Raw genomic sequence first — 21,435 nt, forward strand, 5'->3', positions numbered from 1 at the left:
TAATAGTCGTAATTTCAGTTATTGCTAAAATAATTGTAATTATTGTTTTTTTCTATAATTGAGCAGCCCTATTCTACATGCTCCTGAAAGTAGAACAAGCTGCAAACCTATATAAATGTTCAGCCATGCAGTAAGTAAACCATTAAGTAAACTAATGCGTATATGAGCAGGCACACTATGCAACAAGGATGCAATAAACTGGTACAAGGCTGTGTGACGATAAAATGTACTGAATCTCAGGCTACAACACAAGAAAATACATTAGAATTTAATGTCACCAGTGCACGTCTACCCACTTCTATAGTTGTAAACAATAAAGATACACTAACACAAATACAGATCGTCTTGATTTATCCGCAGGGGGAAATTCATTTTCAATCAGCTCAAAAAAAAAAAAAAGATAGCCTCAAGTAATCAGTCATCAAAATAAGGCGTTGTACAAGGATATAGGATCATCTGTAACATTCAGTCTTCTACCTAATTGCATATAGTTTGATCATTTACATGGGGAAAAAAATGAAAAAATAACATCACAAGGTGGATCTAAAGAATGTTGCTGCTAATTCCAAGAGGTGCATAATTAAATGATCAACCTGTTACATTAGCTGTGTTGATATGTGTGTGTGTTGAAAATTCAAATTTGAAGGGAGAGCGTAGACCTGACTTGGGAACATTTTAAGGTTAGTATTTTTTGAAACCATACAGAAAAATGCCTGTAATGTTGATCAGTGTCATTTCATGGTTTGGTTTTCACAAGCAATGTTGATATTTAGACTTTTTTCCCATGTGTTTCTGAGGTACGACTGAAGAACAATGAAGTTCCAAAGACTTTTACTGGGAAATAAATCCAATTTCTGCAAAATTTGTGTCACTGCCAAAACTTTGAGCCGATAACTGATGTAGGTTAGTAGTTTCGTGCTGTGAGATGGACATAAAATTTCTGATCCTGTCTGATCCTTTTTTCACACACTGCCTTTGGTTGGAAAACCATGTCAACAGTTGTCTTTGAACATGTCTAACTCTGCACTGTGGACCACAATCAAATATGTCCCTCAGTTTTCTCATCTTTCTGAGACAAGCCAAAATTATACAGCATATTCCAGGCTTTAGATCAGGGATGTCAAACATGCGGACCACAGGCCAAAACCAGTCCACCAAAAGTTCCAATCCAGCCTGTGGGATGAATTTGTGAAATGCCAAAATTACACTTAAGATATTAACAATCAAAGATGTCAAACTTTTTTAGTTCAGGTTCCACATACAGACCAATTGTGAGCTAAAGTAAAATAATCAATCAATCAATAAAGACTCCAAATTGTTTAGGTTTAATGTGAAAAAAAAAAAAAATTTCATTATGCCTATAAATAATGACAACTCAAATTGGTAAAGAATCCAGGTCTAGACCATATGTGCTATAGATTTTCAGTCACAGGCACAGACAAACAGACCAATCCAGGGTAAAAAAAATATATACAGGGTGGGGAAGCAAAATTTACAATGAACATTTAGTTGTTTTTTCTCAGCAGGCACTACGTCAATTGTTTTGAAACCAAACATATATTGATGTCATAATCATACCTAACACTATTATCCATACCTTTTCAGAAACTTTTGCCCATATGAGTAATCAGGAAAGCAAACGTCAAAGAGTGTGTGATTTGCTGAATGCACTCGTCACACCAAAGGAGATTTCAAAAATAGTTGGAGTGTCCATAAAGACTGTTTATAATGTAAAGAAGAGAATGACTATGAGCAAAACTATTACGAGAAAGTCTGGAAGATACTATTAAAGAAGAATGGGAGAAGTTGTCACCCGAATATTTGAGGAACACTTGCGCAAGTTTCAGGAAGCGTGTGAAGGCAGTTATTGAGAAAGAAGGAGGACACATAGAATAAAAACATTTTCTGTTATGTCAATTTTCTTGTGACAAATAAATTCTCATGACTTTCAATAAACTAATTGGTCATACACTGTCTTTCAATCCCTGCCTCAAAATATTGTAAATTTTGCTTCCCCACCCTGTATACATCACCATGATCATTTCAGTAATAACCAGCAGCTCCATTTCACTAAGAGCATCTTCAGCTACATGATGCAAGCACCACAAGAGTTACATAGTATAGCTGACAAACATGACAAACATGACTGTCTGGATTCTGCAGAAAAATACAGCCATATTCCCACTTTTCAACAACTTTAAATATAAGACAACTGAGATAAACTGCTGGTCGCAAACAAAAGTTCCCTAGTTTGGTTCACTGTGTTACTTTGTCAATATTTACCTCTTGCAGTTTGATCTTACTGCCTAATCTCAAAGACTTTTCCCTTAATGAGATGTGTTCTGCTGATTCTCTTCCTGCCACTCTCTACGTTAACTAGAAGCCCTGTAAAGGGGAGGGCATCAGGCCTGTATCGCATCTCCAACGCCATAATGAGCACAATTTCACGGGCACCGCTGCAGGAGAGCCTAATGCCCTGTCAGTAACCTACTGTGTAGTAATGACTATGCACATCACTCTGTAATGCCACTTCCTCAAACATACACACATGCTGATATAGAGAAATACACGCCTGTGTGGAGACAAACAACACTGTTGTCTAAAAAAAGGGTTTCATTAGAATCTTTTAGTTCAGATACACTAATGGCCAATTATTTCTGATATTTTTCCAGCTGTAATACTAGTGAATGTTTAAGCTGCAAATACCCAGCAGGCTTTGTCCTGTGAACTTCATGAAGGCTTTGTGTATAGAAGTATGAATCCTCCTGCGGCCACATAGAGATGGGGTTTGTCCAAAACAGGCCAGACTTCTCTGCAGTACTGACATTTGTAGGACCTAATAAAGTAGAAAGCTATATTTCTTTTTCCCACTAAATAAAACTTGGCTTTCACCCTAGTTTTTATTTGCTACCATTTAAAAAACTACAGTCCATTGTTTCCCACAGAAATTTATTATGACACAGAAAAAGGCCTGCGGAAAAGTACACTTGGAACCCAGAGGCATTAGAAATGTTCACTAAACCTCATACTAGTCAAATCATCTTAGGTGGAGAAGCCACTCTGGAGCAGTGTTGGCCCACTTTGTGCCCCTGTTAAGTGGGAGTGCAGATGAAGGCTGAACTAAAGCAGAATATCCTTATTACCTCAGCCAAGGGGCTTATAAGCAATCATCACCAGTTGCAGGACTGTGCAACTATTACTTCACTATTTTCATTAAACTGGGAAGAAGGGTTGCACAAGGGTCAAAGACAAACCCCTTCCCCAGATTAATGTGAAGGCCCCTGCACAAAACATTCCAATTTTTTTGTCCAGAATTGTTGGACATTTTACCAAAATAAGTCTGCAATCTACTCTACTCTGATTTTAAAGCTTTTATCCACCACAGGTTTGTAGAACAGGCATATTTCTGCATTTGACCAATCAGACTGCATTTTAATGTCCTCCGAAGATCATTTCGTTGGTCACATGACCTATTTTCAACAGGTTACAGGTAATGTTCATGTGATAGATAGATAGATAGATAGATAGATAGATAGATAGATAGATAGATAGATAGATAGATAGATAGATAGATAGATAGACAGACAGACAGACAGACAGACAGACAGACAGACAGACAGACAGACAGACAGACTTTATTGATAGCGACTGGGAAATTGCAGTGCAGCAGCTGCACAACAGTAAAAATAGAATATAATCTGTTTTAAAAATTAAAAATCTGTTTAATAGTTCTAGCTGCATGTGGATGATGAAGTAGAGGAAGACAACAGCACAAACACTCCTGTACATTTGTTTTTGCCAAATGAAAAATGGAGGCAAGAGTGAAGACATTCTGGATCAGGTTGTCATATATCCAGACTAATCCCTCAGACTTAAAATAAGACAAATAAGAGGCCGACAATATTATTCTCACTTTTTGATTAATTATCTTGCCTTGTTCTGCCACAACTACAGAGCGAGCACAGCACTCAATACACTGAACTGACACTGAACTGAGAAGTCACATGGCATACTGCTGCATCTAACATGTAGCTCCGCCCACCCTCTTCAGCCTCATTGACTGCACAGAGCAAAGAACACCATAAAACAACATATAGAGTATTTAGAACAATAATTCCTATTTTATACTATATATACTATCACTAATTTGTTGTTTCGTCCATCAATTGCCACAGTACTGTGGTAGCAAAATGCACAAAGGAATGCACTGAAGTATATGCCATATATCCCCACAGTACTGTGGCAACAAGAGACTAATGAGTTCATGTAACAGTATCCATGATTGGCTCTAGTACAAATGCTAACATTTGATTGACTCTGTGGCAACAGACTAAGTGATATTTCGTGCCACAGTACTGTGGCTGTAGCCACTGCAAAAAAAATAAAGCTCTTCCACTGGCTTCAGTGGGATGATAATCCACCAGGGGGCAGAAAACACATATCAGGTCACATACAACAGGTTTTTAAACCAAGAATTAATCTTGTTGATTAGCTAGAGGTCTCAGAACTTGGTGTAGCAAATAGGATACAAATGGTTTTATATGTTTCTAATGGCCAGGCTTGTGTTATACTCCTAATAAATGCTTCCTATGATGCTCAAATTTTTAAAAATCCATAAACACTATGTTTCATTGGGATGCCAGTCATTGGTGCAACCCCTTTACCATATTAACATTAACATTTAGCTTTTCTTGCAGTTCTTTTACTAGAATGAGTGGCAAAATGTGAATATATCTCACCACTCATGACGTGAATGACCATTTTAAGCTATTTTATTGATTTTTCTTTAAGTGAAATATCTGAGTGACTACGTTTAATTCAATTCCCACAGTTGGACCAGGGTCTTTTCCTGTTCTCTCATCACATCTGGTTCCTCCAGGTCCTTTGGTGTATATATATTCTCCTCTAAGTGCCCTTGACCATGGTGCTGATGAAGATCTGGAGTTGGTCCCAGAGTGCCTTCGATGGCAGCTCACTGCTCATAATGTGCTAAGTGCTAATGTTAGGCACTGTGTGGATATTAGGATGAGCAAAATGCAGAGACCGAATTTCCTTGTGTTGATAATACACAGTAAAAGGTTAACCTTAACCTTAATGTTTAGAGTTGCAGATACCTAGTTTTGTCAGTTCAAGACCCAAAACATTAACATTATATCTCCTCAGGGATGACCTTTACACTCTTAAACTACATAAATTAGTATCTGTTTTATGTCATTTTCATCTTGTCTTCTGCATATTTTTGCCTTGTTCCAATGTTTTCATCCTCTTGAATCTTTTACGTTATTTTCATCTTATTGTGTCTTTTTTAATACACCTGACTTTATTGAAGGTGACATTAAAACTCTCCCAGATGACACTAATATTTTGATAATGACAATTCATCTGCATTCATTATTATAGAATAGAATAGAATAGAATAGAATAGAATAGAATAGAATAGAATAGAATAGAATAGAATAGAATAGAAGAGGTGTTTTACAAGTGCAGTACACACACTCTATTTCTGTATATACAATAAAAGTATATACATATTATATATATACATATATAAAACTATAAGTAAAGCTGTAGGAGATCAATACAAAAAAATAAAACTTATTAAAAGAGCACACATAGCATACAAAATAAAGTGCTGATGATATGAATTATATAACAATACTGCAATGGTATAATAGCAGTGTAGTAGTAACAGTAAATTATATTGCAGTGTGTGTTTTTCTCTGACCATTAAACACTGCTCTGCGGTCCAATTTGGGTCCTGAACCTAACTTTGGGAAACACAAGTTCAGATGTTTGATTTCTACAAGTAATAATGGAATGAGTGGATACACAATGGATACACAGACATTTTCACAATCTGTTCTTGTTTTCAACCTTCTAATTGGTATTGACCAGCCATAAAAAAACCAAAAAAACACTGGATACTGGGGAACCCTGAGAAAAAGTGAATGTAGCTGTTATTTGCAAAGACTAAAAACCGGACCAATGTGGTCTGGATCAGTTTTTGGACCTCTACAGAGTGGTATTTTATCAGGCTGATACCCATTTTGTTTGTATATTGCAATCTGCTTCTTACAAGAGGACATAATAAACAGATCTGACGAATGAGAGAATCACATGTTCCTTCCTGTTGTCTGTTTTGCGTTGATGCTGAAAAATGTTGCAAGGTGGAAACACAACATAGGGAAGCCGAAGACTACTGGGTATCTCTGGGGACCTCATTTGATAAGGTTTTCTCCTCTAACACTGAGTTTACAAAACAACAATATACCTAAGGCAGAGTTTCAACAAGTTTCAACAAGTTCAATTCCAGACTGTTTAAAACCATTATGAATTCAGAGCAAGAACTATTTTAGCTCCACATTGGCAAAAAGGACAAAGGATAGGAAAAATTACTTGCAAAACAGATGCATTTATTCACATTTTAAATCCATAATTAATTTCTTACATGCTTTTAAGTGTTGGTGCAGATCCAAATGCACAGATGCATGAGCTGATGTTGTTAATGAGAAGTGGTTATGGACTCTATGTGAATACAAAGCATTACTGGGTGATGAGAGATGTTTACAAGTGACTTTATAGATATTTTTTTTAATGCAATGTTTATGATAAAAGATCGTAATCTGAGCACAAGATGCAGGGGACTTTAAGTACAGCAGGCTACAACCAACGTCAGTACTAATACGTGTATGTTTTAAACTTGGCTTTGCTACCTATGCTGCTTTCCACTAGAAGTATCAGCCTCAACTCTTTTTTTAAGCATTTCCTCTGTATGAGAGCAGGAACTACTTCTATAACCACCTTGCAAGAGAGTCAAAAGTGATATTAACCCATAAAGACCCAAACATTCACCATCAGCCTAAACCATCTACTGATGTAAACGTTTAATACCTGCTGATCTACTAATCCTATTAATACATGTAAGTAAATGGTGTAAAATACAGTTTGTCATCTTTTCATGGTCATCAGATATGACCCATTTGGATTTTCAGATGCTCTGTAGTGAACATGGAAAAACTGTCATCTTCTACAATACCGTCTCACCAGTAAAACCCATGGAGTTGGATCAGTGACAGTGGATGGAGACACTTGGTTTATGTTCAGTTAAAAATACCTTCGCTGAAAAAAAATAAATTTTTCTTCAGTTTTCTCTGTTTCTGATATAATAATCCTCAAGTTTAATCTGAGTTTTTACGAACATCTACATGATTGGTAAATTAAATATAATAAAATAACAGATTTTCACTGGGAAAAAAAAAATACAGAGGATAATGTTATAATAAATGGTGATGAATCACATAAGAAAAGTTAAGTAGAGAGAAAAATTCATTTGGGCACTGCCACAAACGTAGCACCAGGTTTGACCTTGAGGTAAAAATAATGCAGATTGTAGACTGTTGCTATGTCAATATGCGCAGGTTTTGTGTCATCATGTAGCAATGCAGTACACCAAACCAGGGAATATGTGCGCAGCCTTAAAAGACACAAAAAGCTGAACTAAATGTTTTGTATAAGTAAAAGTTGATATTTAGTGTGACCCCTGACCTCATGACAAGAACCAGCACAAACAGTTAGAAATATCTGACATGTGTTGAATGAAACCAAGTAGAAAACATCAGAAAATGAATGTGATAAGTCTCATATTGTCTGAAGAAAAGGATTAAAGATGTGGTAAGTGCAAAGGGAGGTCATACAAGTACTACTACTAGTACCACTAGCAGGGGTGTAGTGGTCCCTGGAGAAGTAGGTATACTCTCAATTTCTGCCTTTTTTTTTTTTTTTTTTTTTTAAATCATCCAGAAAAATGTCCTGTTTTAGAAACAGTGACATGTAAGACTACTCTATTTAGCTGATCCAAAAATCCATCAGTAGTATTTGTTCACTATTCAAAAATGATCATGACTTGATCAGGAGCAGTTTGTAGGTTTTACTGGTCACACAAGCAGCTGCATGAATGTAAATGTATTCAACATGAGGCAAACATAGGATAGCGTGAGCCTTTCATAACGCTAGCCTTTCATAATGTTAGCCTTTCATAACGTTAGCCTACTCACACAGTTTAACTATTGGTGACAAAATCTCTTCTCCTCTAAATGTGCAGTGATATGGCCACTAGTTAAAAACAGTGCCTCATTTGGAAACCACCGTAAAACTTACCTCAGAATTATGTATTCCATGAAGGTAGGTTCTCTCAATGTGTCACTCTACCTTTCTTGTTCACATTTCCAATAATTGCACATCTTTCAACAAGACGTACAGTGACCTGTCAATCAACTAGGGTGTAACTGGCACCTGAGGTATCCAATCAGGTTCCAGAGGTGGCCAACACTAGTTAGAAATATTTTCCTCAGAATGACCCGCCCTACTCTGCCTCTGATTGGCTCATCAGTCCTCATACCTAAAGTTAACCAATCTAATCTGTAAAGGCACTGAGTACTAGCCAATTAGAGGCAGATTAGGGCAGGTCTTGGCTTCACCATCCTAGTGGAAAAAATGGACAATTTGGCTGAATGGTGCGCAATAGTAGGGCTGAAGGATATATCGTTATCGTATCTATATCTAGATATGAACATTCAAGATATTAATATCAAAAAAGCAACGATATAAACGATATAGATTTCTGCAGTAAAAAAACATTTTCTGCAGTAAAATGATTTGTAATTTATTTATTCGTACTTTATGTTAATGTTGATGGCTGGCAGTGAGTTGTTATAAATAAAACTGCACTTTCCACATTTATGATGTTTGTATTTTTCTGAAAAATGCTTAGTTTTCACCGAACCCTTAGTCATATCGTATTGTATCGAGATATCTGGCATGAATATTGAGATATGACATTTTGTCCATATCATTCAGCCCTACGGATCAGGGGGATATACAAATGGGTATACACAATGCTGACTGAAAAATAAGTAGGCATATACTGGTGTATACGCTGGACTACACCACTGACTACTAGTACACACAAGTATTATCATGAAAACTTTCTCTCAATATGTGGGATGAAAGAAAATTGAAGTGAGCAATCATGAATTACGGTTGATTATTTTAGAGTATTTCTGTTTGTTTAAATGACACTATTTTGGGAAGATAGTTAGATATGTAACTGGACATTTTATACCAAATTAACCATTCATTTACACTGAAATGATAATTTCTCTGAACTGCTTGTTGATAATAAGTATTTGCTGCCAAACTGGCCACATACACAGCTGAGCATGTCGTCTGATGTAAAATAACCATGCGATATTTGGCAGGTTCTGCTCATTAGCTGCTGAGGTGTTGCTCCGGATGTTCATCAGCTTTGCAAACGCTTGCCTGCATCGGGCGTTTTGGACCGGAGTCGATATACTGGTGGCATCAAAGAGAATATGTAAGAGGCTGTGAGTTATGGCGAGGAATATCGGGGTGACAGAGCTCCCCGACACGGCGCTGCCATCAAAGTGTCAGTGTATGTCAGGCAGAGAGAGAGGAAGCGAAAGAAAAAAGGGTTTGTGTCGATGAATATTTGTTTTCCGATCACAAGAGAAAAGACTGATTCTCTGTGAGGCTGTGTACTAGAAATGCCAATAACAATCTACGGTTCTGTCAAACTTGAAAACATATACACACGTAGAATTACCGTACACAACAGTTGCTGTCGTGCAATTATTTTTTGTTTTCTGCTTCTGTGAAAACACGGGTGAATAAAAAGCACACAAGTGGGTCTGTAAGGACATAAAGACCTACAACTGTTACTCTCCTGCTGTTTTTATTATGTTTCAAAATGACAGCAGTGACTGAAATGCGGTGGATGTATTATTTTCCTTTTTGCTGCTAGGAAATTGCATGTTAATACAATAACGTGAGCCACTTTAGGAAAGTATAGGAAACAATGAGAGACGGAGGTAGTTGCTGAGACGGGAAATATCACAGCGAAGCTTCGTGTTATGTTCTTATTGCTGATGTCACAGGGGACTGAGAACAGAGGGAAATGAAATACACTAGTCTGTGACCTCAGACACAGAACATTTCTTTTGTAAAGCTGAAAGTCCCCTGTGACAGCCATCATTGGGTTTTATGATCTCCTGTTGCAGCGCAGTAGCTTCCTTATTCCCCGTGTGAATGTCACTGCTGTCTGTTTACCCGAGCAAGAAAAAACACAACAAAACACAGAAAAAAGCACCTCCATTGAGATGAAGCATGAGGTTAGAACGACAACTGCGCTCTTGAACTCTGGCTCATACAGACACAGTAGTGGATTTACCTACCTGCCTCGTTTGAACGTGTATAATTTTGGAAATAATATAAATGTGCTGGCTAGGATTCAAACCCTGCTCTCCTCGGTGTAGACCTTTGCATTACTTACGCTGGAAGGGGGTCTACTGTGCACATGCTATTTGTGACATTGAGTCTACAGGGTGGGAAAGCAAAATTTACAATATTTTGAGGCAGGGATTGAAAGACAGTGTATGACCAATTAGTTTATTGAAAGTCATGAGAATTTATTTGCCACAAGAAAATGTACATAATAGAAAATGTTTTATTCTATGTGTCCTCCTTCTTTCTCAATAACTGCCTTCACACACTTCCTGAAACTTGTTCCTCAAATATTCGGGTGACAACTTCTCCCATTCTTCTTTAATAGTATCTTCCAGACTTTCTCGTAATAGTTTTGCTCATAGTCATTCTCTTCTTTCCATTATAAACAGTCTTTATGGACACTCCAACTATTTTTGAAATCTCCTTTGGTGTGACGAGTGCATTCAGCAAATCACACACTCTTTGACGTTTGCTTTCCTGATTACTCATATGGGCAAAAGTTTCTGAAAAGGTATGGATAATAGTGTTAGGTATGATTATGACATCAATATATGTTTGGTTTCAAAACAACTGACGTAGTGCCTGCTGAGAAAAAATAACAAAATGTTCATTGTAAATTTTGCTTCCCCACCCTGTACATGGTAAAGGGAGTTCAATCTAAACCAGACTGAAGTCTAACCATGAAGAGACAACTGTCTATTCCAGCAGCATTTGGGTCTGCATGCCGGAAAAAACAAACAAGCAGTTATGTATTATTATACAGTGGGAACTATATAACTGTATGAACTGATTATCAAATATCTCAGAGTTACCACAGAACACAGCCAGTGATTGAGTGAATCACACAAAGCTGTCAAACATAGGCTTATACCTCTACTGTATCCTGTTGTTTCTAACTTGAAATTATTTGGAATGAAATAGAATTCAATGCCACAAACTGAGTCCAACCTTATTAAAGCCAACTCTTTGCTTAGTTCCAAAAGTGGTCATATTAGTGAGGTTAAACTGTATTAATTTTATTGTGTATGATAACAAAAAAAAAAATAAAAAAAAAATACAGCTTTATGTGATTTGAAGTATTTATGTTAATTTTGCTTCACTTCGTCCCCTTGAACCCCCTCAGGAGCTCCGACCCTAGACCCTACCATTCTCCTGCATTCCCCTCTTTCATTTTTTTCTGGATCCCCCACTGGGACAGGTGTGGTTTCAGCTTTATTGTCATTTGATCACAGACATGATCAGAGCGAAACAGTTTCCCAGGTGTGCATGATGAACGAACAGGATAAAAAATGTGACAACAATAGATAAAAATAGACAAAAATAGGTAAGAACAATACAATAGAATAAAAACTACAACAAAAATCACTAAAATAAATATAAAAACCTCTGAATCTGATGGCACTGTCCACAAATGTAGAAAAGCATTGGAATATATAAAACCTCTCAGCACTGCTATGGATGCAAGTACCTTTAGAGATGATTTGCAAAAGCCTGCAAGTGAAAAATGCGAAGGCGAAAGCGAGAGGTAGCATGTAGGTGTGTGTGCGTGGGCGTGCTTACACTTATTGTTCTGCTTCCAACTGTTCCTAACAATGCATCAGTGTACGTGACAGTGTGCTTCACCAATTACTGGATTTCTGTTGAACTCCAGTACTTGTGTATTACAGCTTAAATTTCCACAATTGATTGATTCAACATTGTTCTTTCAGCTTTTTCTGCTGCAAATGACTTCAGTATTTAAAGCTAGCGAGTGTGACCTACAGTGTCGTCTTGCAGCATTGGAATGAAAACACCAACCCTGAGCTTTGAGTGAAATGAAACGGAAAATGAACAAAGCTCTCACGGAAAATGTCTTAATGACTCTTAATTATCTTTGCCATGGTGATACACTGCTCATGTAGGACATACTAATCCCTCTTTCACTAAATACCTATGCGCCTAGAGCAAAGAATTTCAGTGCTTTGGTAGGCATGTCACGCCGATGCCCTGTAAAGAACTTCACTGTAAAGGTCACATTAAATAAAAAAATACCTCTGTGCAATGTCTAAACACAGAGGTTACTTTGATATCACAATATGTCAGCACGTTTTCCCTTCAATACACAAAGATTTTCAGTGTTCTCTCATGTTTTAAAACCCGTCGATATTTTTTCTGTCAAGCTTATTGATTTAGATTCTCACAGAAACTGGCACATACTCCAACACCTGTTAAGAGGAGCTGAACCCTTCAAGAAGCTAAAGGATTTCACACAAATATAGACAAATATATCAATAAAATGAGGTTTACAGCCATAATGCGTTTAGTTTTCTTGCCTCATCACTGTCAAGCTGCTAAAGTTTAAGACCTTATGGGAATTGATGTTCATTAACAGCCCCTGACAACATAAATACAGCATTAACAAATTAAAGTTAACTAAATCAAGTTGCTGGTTTGTGAAATGTTGAACCTCATAACACAAAATGAAAAATTTAATGTGATATTTTTTTTTTCCAAACATTTGCTTGATATTGCTGGAAATTGTTATGTAATATGATAAAATGTTTCATTTCCATTAATCTCAATAATTATTTACCATTTTTTAACGACTATTTTTGACACAGAATAAGAAAAGACATAAAATAATATTATATTATTGTATTATTATGACATTTGAAGCAAAGCAATCTGAAGCAAAAATAACAATTTAAACCAAACTAACCAATGCAATTCAATGATATTTATCCCCTAATAAAACTATTTTATGACACCTGTCATTATTGTTTTGTATCCCAGACTCCTGCTAGAAAAGAAACACCTGAATTCAATGTGTCCCAATACTTTTGCCCATATAGAGTATGACTTAGGTAATTATGCAAGGAGGCAAAGGATAAGTAGGTTTTGTTGTTTTGTTTGGACAAAGATCTGATCTAAATAAAAGAATGATGCATTAAGAATTCCAGATGGAAATGCAAAGATGTGATCACACTCTTCATTATTCAGATACAGACAGTATTTTTAACACCATGTATGACTGTGTTGAAAATGCAAGATACGGAAAAGGCCATGGAAATTACAGTTTCACTTTGTCTCATCTCAGGTTTATGAAATATATTTTTGCAAGGGAGGAGTTGGGCATTCCCTGCACATGCCTTAATAACCCTAAACAGAAAAATAATGGGGCTAAATAGGTGAAGATGGTAAAAAGACAAAAAAAAAAAAAAAAAATCAATTTCACAGGGAGCTACTGGTATTAGACAAACCAGAGGAGCTCATGGAGAGAGCATGAACAATAGAAAAAAGACATCAATCCAGGCACTCACTTGGTTGGAAAAATTAGAAATTGTAAAAAGCCTTTTTTCATGAGGGCCTGTAGATTAATTCTTAGGGGCTGGAGTTAAAAACACACCAGCGCGTGTTGGCATGTGTCTTCTTCAGGGTGAAGATGGTGTTTACGTTGCTGAGATCGATCGTAACCTAACTCGGCACAAGTCACGTGTACACTCAAACAGCATCAGAAATGATCACATTTGACAGTATTTGAGGAAACTTTCCCTTGGAGGATTAATTATTTTTCAAGCCCTCATCATTCCTGCTCTCATTAAAGGCTTACATGACCCTACACAAGGCTCTATACATTTCACAACCATGAAGTGTGTCCTGTAGAGAGAGGCGTTAAATTACACAGCGTGGGGTGTACAGAGGCGGGTCATTACACTGTATGGCAGATAATTTTCAGTTATAGTTGCCAGAGCTTGTTTTACTCCCTCCTCTCATTTCATGCACAATAACCTTCTTAGATGAGGACTTATAACTGAAATGAACAATGCAAGAACAATTACTGAATATTTTAGACTATTTCTATGTTAAAATTTTAATTACATTCTAAATGTGCTGATATTTAGAGATTCCTTTTCACTACTTACATCAGAGGACTTTGAGGTGATCAGTGTGGTTAATTTATTCTACACATTTTTGTGCAAATATCTTTATCACAAGCTTTCAACGTGACACTGATTTATAAACATGTTTAGACTGCTTTGGGCTGTTGTCGGAGTTCAAAGGTACGTTGGAGAATTTTCAGTGTTTTGTTATAGAGATTTTACAATTGAATGGGTGTCTTAATGTTTTTTTCTTGGTAAGAATTTGATGAGTAGTGTCAAAATAACAGTCCCTTTTAACAGTAAACCCACAAGTCAGAAAACATTGGGGAGTTATGTGAAATATAGAAAAAAAACTGAATGCAATGATTTACAAATCTAATAAAAACATCAAAAACACCAGTCTGTAAATGTCTGAAACTGAAAATTTGCTGTAGTTTGAGAAGAGGGATAATATTTGATTATTATTTGATATAGAATTCTAGCTGCTCAACAGCCTTGGATCTTCTTTGTCAGTGTTTCAGTCCATTATTTGCTAGTTATTTACATTTTGTTATCCTCAAAGCATAATTGCCTAAGTCATACACTATATGGACAAAAGTGTCGGGACACGTTGAATTCAGGTGTTTCTTTTCTAAGAGGGGTGTGGGATACAAAACAATAATGACAAATGTCATATGTATGTATAGTTTTATATTGGGGATAAATATCATTACAAAATGAGAGATAGCTTTTACTTAATTTCTGTCAACATTGATTTTATTTTTTGTTTTTTCCATGACTATGATTTTAATTATTCTACCACTAAATTTCTTAAAGATTTTCCGTGCTCTGACTGTAAATAATAATTTTCTACCACAACTAACCATCTACTTTCTTCACATTTCACTTACGAAGAAAGATCTCCCATTAAACTTTAAGGAAATACTGATGTTTATGACCTCTTATGGACAAAATGGTCCCAAATTGGGACACATCATGGTTACACCTCGTTAGATTTCCTGTTCATGCTGATTTGAGATAGAAACATTAATATTTATGATATTTATCACAATATAAAACTACACTACTGGTCAAACTATACATTTGTCATTATTGTTTTGTATACCAGACTCATATTAGAATAGAAACACCTGAATTCAACATGTCCCAGTACTTTTGTCCATATAGTGTATGACTTCAGTAATTACAAGGTGGGGAAGCAAAATTTACAATGAATATTTAGTTGTTTTTTCTCAGCAGGCACTACGTCAATTGTTTTGAAACCAAACATATATTGATATCATAATCATACCTAACATTATTATCCATACCTTTTCAGAAACTTTTGCCCATATGAGTAATCAGGAAAGCAAACGTCAAAGAGTGTGTGATTTGCTGAATGCACTCGTCACACCAAAGGAGATTTCAAAAATAGTTGGAGTGTCCATAAAGACTGTTTATAATGTAAAGAAGAGAATGACTATGAGCAAAACTATTTTGAGAAAGTCTGGAAGATACTATTAAAGAAGAATGGGAGAAGTTGTCACCCGAATATTTGAGGAACACTTGCGCAAGTTTCAGGAAGTGTGTGAAGGCAGTTATTGAGAAAGAAGGAGGACACATAGAATAAAAACATTTTCTATTATGTCAATTTTCTTGTGGCAAATAAATTCTCATGACTTTCAATAAACTAATTGGTCATACACTGTCTTTCAACCCCTGTCTCAAAATATTGTAAATTTTGCTTCCCCACCCTGTATGCTATGAGGCAAAAGATTTGGACTGTAGGCAGGCCAGTTAAGGACCAGGACTCTTCTACTATGAAGCAGTGCTGTTGTAACAGATCCACTACATGGTTTAATATTGTCTTACTGAAATACACAAGGTCTTCCCTGAAGAACATATGGTCTGGTTTGGAGCTTATGTTGCTCCAAAAACTCTTTAACACCTTTCAGGACTTCACAAATGTGCAAGCTTCTCCTTCCACAAGAACTAATGCACTCCCATACCATTACATGCAAGCTTTAGAACTGAGCACTGATAACAAACCAGATGATCCCTCGCTTCTTTGGTCTGGAGGACATAGTATGAATGGTTTTCCAAAAAGAATTTCAACTTTCAATTCACCTGACCTCAGAACAGTTTTCCACTTTGTTTCTGTCCATTTTAAATGAAATTTGGCCCAGGAAAGATGGGACCACTTCTAGATCACTGTGTTCATAGACAATGATTTCCATCACAGCATAAAGCCTGGTTTTAATGCAGTGCTGCCTGAGGACCTGAAGATCATGGGCATCCAGCATTGATTTTCAGCCTTGTTACTTGTGCACTGAGAATTCTGCAGATTCTCTTAATCTTTTGATCTCCTTATGTACTGTAGGTGATGAAATCTTGCAAAGTCTTCACAGTTTTACATCAGGAAAAATTATTCTGAAATGTTCCTCAGTTTGTAGGTGTGATATTTCACACAGATCTATGATGTTATTTTTATACCCAGTCATGTCTGCTGACAATTAAAATCATTACTAAATTTTCTTCTTGCCAATTATTTTTAATATCATTTATTTTTTCAGCCTTTTGTTGCCCCTGACACAACTTTTTGAAGACATGCTGCTGCCACCAAATTAAAACTACCTATTTATTTTCTTAAAATTGTGCCTTTTCTCAGTTGAGACATTGGTTAAGTTTTCTGTGTTTTATTGTGAATTAAATGTGGATTTCAATGTCTTTGGAATCTAGGTTGTCTAAGTATCAGCATCCCTTTGTCCTGATGCAAATCACAAGTGCAGAGTCAAAGTTAACTTGGGAATCTGTTCATCATCCTTGTCTGGCATTTACATCTCATAAGTGTTATCAAGTTAAGTCACTCATTTATTTTCCCCTGAAACAGTGTGTCATTACAGTCACCTCATCTAATTAAAAAAGGGACCTGGAGTGAGTGAGCTAGAAAATATAGAGAGAAAGAAGGTTGTATTGAGATATATGGCAGGCTATAGTATGGGGAGAGCTGAGTAATGCCTCGAAGCTGAAGGTCACAGGCACATGCATCGATCACACCTAAGAAAAAAGTGAAGGACGGAGACTTGTCTTGATTTTCTGGCAACGTCATCTCACCCTGTTCCACACCAGTATTTTAGAGAGACAAAACAACAGTTGGAAAAGACAAAAGAGAGAAAAATCAGCGGTAGAACAGAGAATGGAGAGAGATACAGCTCGGATATTCCTGTGCGCTTTGATACCAGGCTCTGTCCTTGAGCTTGCCGCCAGCGTAGGGTCCCATGGTAACCCACCACAGGAAACAAGTGAGCCAGCTGCAGGCTAGGAGAGTAAGCCCGCGTTACAATACAGCATCATTAAAAGAAAAAAAAAAAAAAACAGTAGTGGTCATGTACCTAAAATCCCATCATGCTTTGACTGTACTGCACACACCCACCTGCTGCAAGTCATGCTGCCTTCATGCATCACAGCTTCCCACGCATGCACGCCAAGATACATTAGCTTTAACAGTTTACAGTCTCTATGGTCTCTCTAATCTCTGCATGTACGATTCCCTTTTTCTCCTCGAGGATTTATATCAAAGCTGAATACCAGAACAATAAAACCCTAAAGTTTGTACTGGGTAAACAAAAAAGTTTTCATAATACTTGTTGCATCGGTTATACAAGAGCTGTTCCTCCACCTGCTGCTGCTTTTGGATGCGTCTCGAAAAAACAGATTTTGATTTCATCCTAAGGTTTATTCTTTGTGTATTTATATAATTTTTGTGTTTTTTTTACTACACTATCAGTTTGCATTTTATGGGAATATGTGAACTTTCCCATGAGGGTGTAAATGGCAGCTCTACTCACACCTGCCTGGGTGATCAAAAACATCCATTTAACACCTTCCTGACAAGTGTGTGATTGTTTTCTCACATGCTGTGTGCACATGAAGTTACATAACCAAAACACTCCCTCTGTAAAATTTCTCTGTGCACACAAGGCCACTCTCTGCTTCGTGGTTGTCAAGCAGACACTGCATACCTTTATACCATCATTCACATAAAGCGGCCTTTTTCCCAGCCTTGACAGTGTGTTTGCTTTGGGTTTTGAAAATGGGTTGAAAAGAAAGTTACTTTGGTAACATATCCAACTACAAATGTGATCATTAAGCAAACAACATACAGTGGTACCTTGCCTTATGAGTGCTTCAACTTATGAGTTATGAGCTGGGGTTCAGTTCATTTCTTGCTTTGAGTTGCAAGCCAAAATCCAAGTTATGAGCGAGGTTCAGATATGCCACCGCTAGTTGATACAACATTCGCCCAGCATCCTGCGTCTAACTTGTTTACTTTAAGTGGCTAGCTCACCGAGGAAGCATCTCTGTTGGGTTGTATTCATCTGTTGTGCTTTTTGTGCAGTTATTTTGACAAATTTCTTTTTCCTAATCATGGGTCTCCCACACACGCAGCAAAGCGTTTCAGCACCTCCACTCTGGACAGCGACCAGACTTTGTTTTGCAGCAGGAGATAATACCTGTAATACCTAATATCACCATTATATTCAAATTTAGAATTTCATTTAAAAAAAACTAACCAACTAAAATAAATTAAATTAAAATGAATATTAACTTAATTTTTCAAAGCCACAGGGAGCCACAGCAGAGGAATGAAAGAGCCACATGTGGCTCTGAAGCAATCCGGTAGGATATATAAAAATGGGGTTGACAGGAGGAACCCAAGACGCCATGGTGAGCAGAGAGATGGAGGATCCACCAGCAGAATACCTACGAGCTGTCCTCCAACATTTTTCTTTTTATTGGCTACAACACGGACAACACGCTGAGCTTTTGTTTGTATAAGTTATCCATAAGTTAGGTGTGAGATTGGGTGGTTTTTGGGGGGCTGGAATGGATTAATGGCATTTCAATTAATTTCATCAGGGAAAATTGATTTGACATATGAGCAAATTGAGTTACGAGTTCGGTCACGGAATGACTTGAACTCATAAGTCAAGGTACCACTATACATGCTTTTCTTCAGCACTCATAATCCTCCTAATCTACAATACTAGGTGCCCTCTAACATCTTCTCTAAAAGCATTTCAACTCTGTCTCAAAAGTGATGTTAATATGCAGCTAAATTGCAAGAGTGCACACAGTTCTTTTTTACAAATATAAGGCCACCCATATTATGTTCAGTTTGAACTATTGTACCTATAATTACAAGGAGGAGGCAGGGAAAGTGAGGGAGATGATTTTTACACTAATGCATAGACCAGTAAGTGGGATGGTGTTTACAGTGTAACAAAGGATGAATGAATGCGTGGGATGAAAGCGAGCTCATGACCTGAAGTTCTGCAAAGTAGGCCAGGGCAATACGGCCAAAAATAAAATTTCTCGTGGATGATTCACGAGTATAATTATTTTTCTTTTTCACTTACTCAAGATAAAACTAACAAAAATCATATTATGTATATTATTAAAAACACACTCACAATGAAATGTATTCCAAGAAGCAGTTTGCATTTACAATTTTTTGCTTAACAAGGTAAATCAATCCTAAATTTTGCAATCTAAGCATTTTTAAAAGATTTTTAGAAACCAAAACATCAACTAAACAAATTCATTTCCATATATTTCCAGGACCTTTTCATTTTCTAGAGGTAAAAACATTTATTTTTAATATAAATGTCAACTGTTCATAGAAAGTATATGGTGAATATTTCTTTAATGCTGTGGCAGCTATGGTAGGATTTTATCATTCTCCATACTTTCCTCTTTTATGCATTATATTATGAATGTCCCTCTCACTTCATGAAAGAATAAAATTCTCAACACTGCAGCCACTTCCTAAAAATGGCCATTTTTGACAAATACACTCTTCTTTTTGTGCTTTTTGTTGCAAAAAGTCCTGGTTTTTGTATGTTCTGTGCATGAAAAGCAAGACCTGCATGTACTAAATATTGCAATTTTCATCCTGGAAAATCACCACTAAGCTGCTTGCAAAAGACAAGATACAACCTTTCACTCTCACATGCTCACATACAGCAATTTAGTGTGAACAGTTAACTAACAATATTTACTTAACTTATATTCCTGTTTGCAAGCAGCTCTGTATACTCTGATTAATGATGTCTTAATTCAGTGTTTTTCACTCTTGGGGTCAGAGCCCCATGTGGGGGTCACAAGGAATTCAAATGGGGTTGCCTGAAATTTCTAGTATTGATAAAAATAAAAAACTTACTAATAAAAAAATATATGGTGAGTTGAGAGAGACAATCACGGAACATAAAAGACATGACAAACTGTGAAGCTGAAACTGAAGCACTGTGGTTCTGTTTATCTTTCAAATGTTCATTGTGGTCAGTTTCAGATGCTGCAGCTTTTTCATAATTCATAGTTTGAGTTATTGTTTTTTTTTCCAGTATTAATTTGCAGCCTTGTAAATACAAGCTGGACTGACTGTACATATCCTGACCAAGAAAAAAAAAATCTCACTTTGTGCAGTAATCTACACCTGCTTTTCTGCCTCCGTCCATAATAATATACAGGGTGGGGAAGCAAAATTTACAATATTTTGAGGCAGGGATTGAAAGACAGTGTATGACCAATTAGTTTATTGAAAGTCATGAGAATTTATTTGCCACAAAAAAATTTACATAATAGAAAATGTTTTTATTCTATGTGTCCTCCTTCTTTCTCAATAACTGCCTTCACACGCTTCCTGAAACTTGCGCAAGTGTTCCTCAAATATTCGGGTGACAACTTCTCCCATTCTTCTTTAATAATATCTTTAAGAAAGTCGACATTGCTGATTGGTAGCATGTTCTAAAACGCCCCAAATAGCATAATCCAGAGGGTTTAGATCTGGGCTAGAAGGCGGCCATAAACATGATTCCCAAAAATTGCTAAAGTTGGATTTGCAGAAATCTTGTATTTTTCTAGCTGTGTGGGCTGGAGCACCATCCTATGTCCGTACATAATTTCCATCTGGGTAGTTTGTTTTAAGCCATGGCAATACCTGGTATCTGGATGGATTTGGTTGGATCCTGTAGGAGTTTGGATTTGAGAGCTTTAATAAAAGCTTTGGTACGTTTTTTGTTGCTTCCTCCACTTCCAGACTTTCTGGTAATAGTTTTGCTCATAGTCATTCTCTTCTTTCCATTCTAAACAGTCTTTATGGACACTCCAACTATTTTTGAAATCTCCTTTGGTGTGACGAGCGCATTCAGCAAATCACACACTCTTTGACGTTTGCTTTCCTGATTACTCATATGGGCAAAAGTTTCTGAAAAGGTATGGATAATAGTGTTAG

The 21,435-nt window shown here is 36.7% G+C and overlaps 1 protein-coding gene across 4 annotated transcripts in view; it reads right to left on the minus strand.

The window, feature by feature from the left end:
- Positions 1 to 21,435, minus strand: part of LOC115435550 (beta-1,3-galactosyltransferase 1-like) — a 266,798-nt gene that overhangs the window by 78,121 nt on the left and 167,242 nt on the right. The gene's annotated exons all lie outside the window — the stretch shown is intronic.

Source organism: Sphaeramia orbicularis, chromosome 2 (assembly GCF_902148855.1).
Source record: "Sphaeramia orbicularis chromosome 2, fSphaOr1.1, whole genome shotgun sequence".
Classification (NCBI taxonomy): Eukaryota; Metazoa; Chordata; class Actinopteri; order Kurtiformes; family Apogonidae; genus Sphaeramia; species Sphaeramia orbicularis.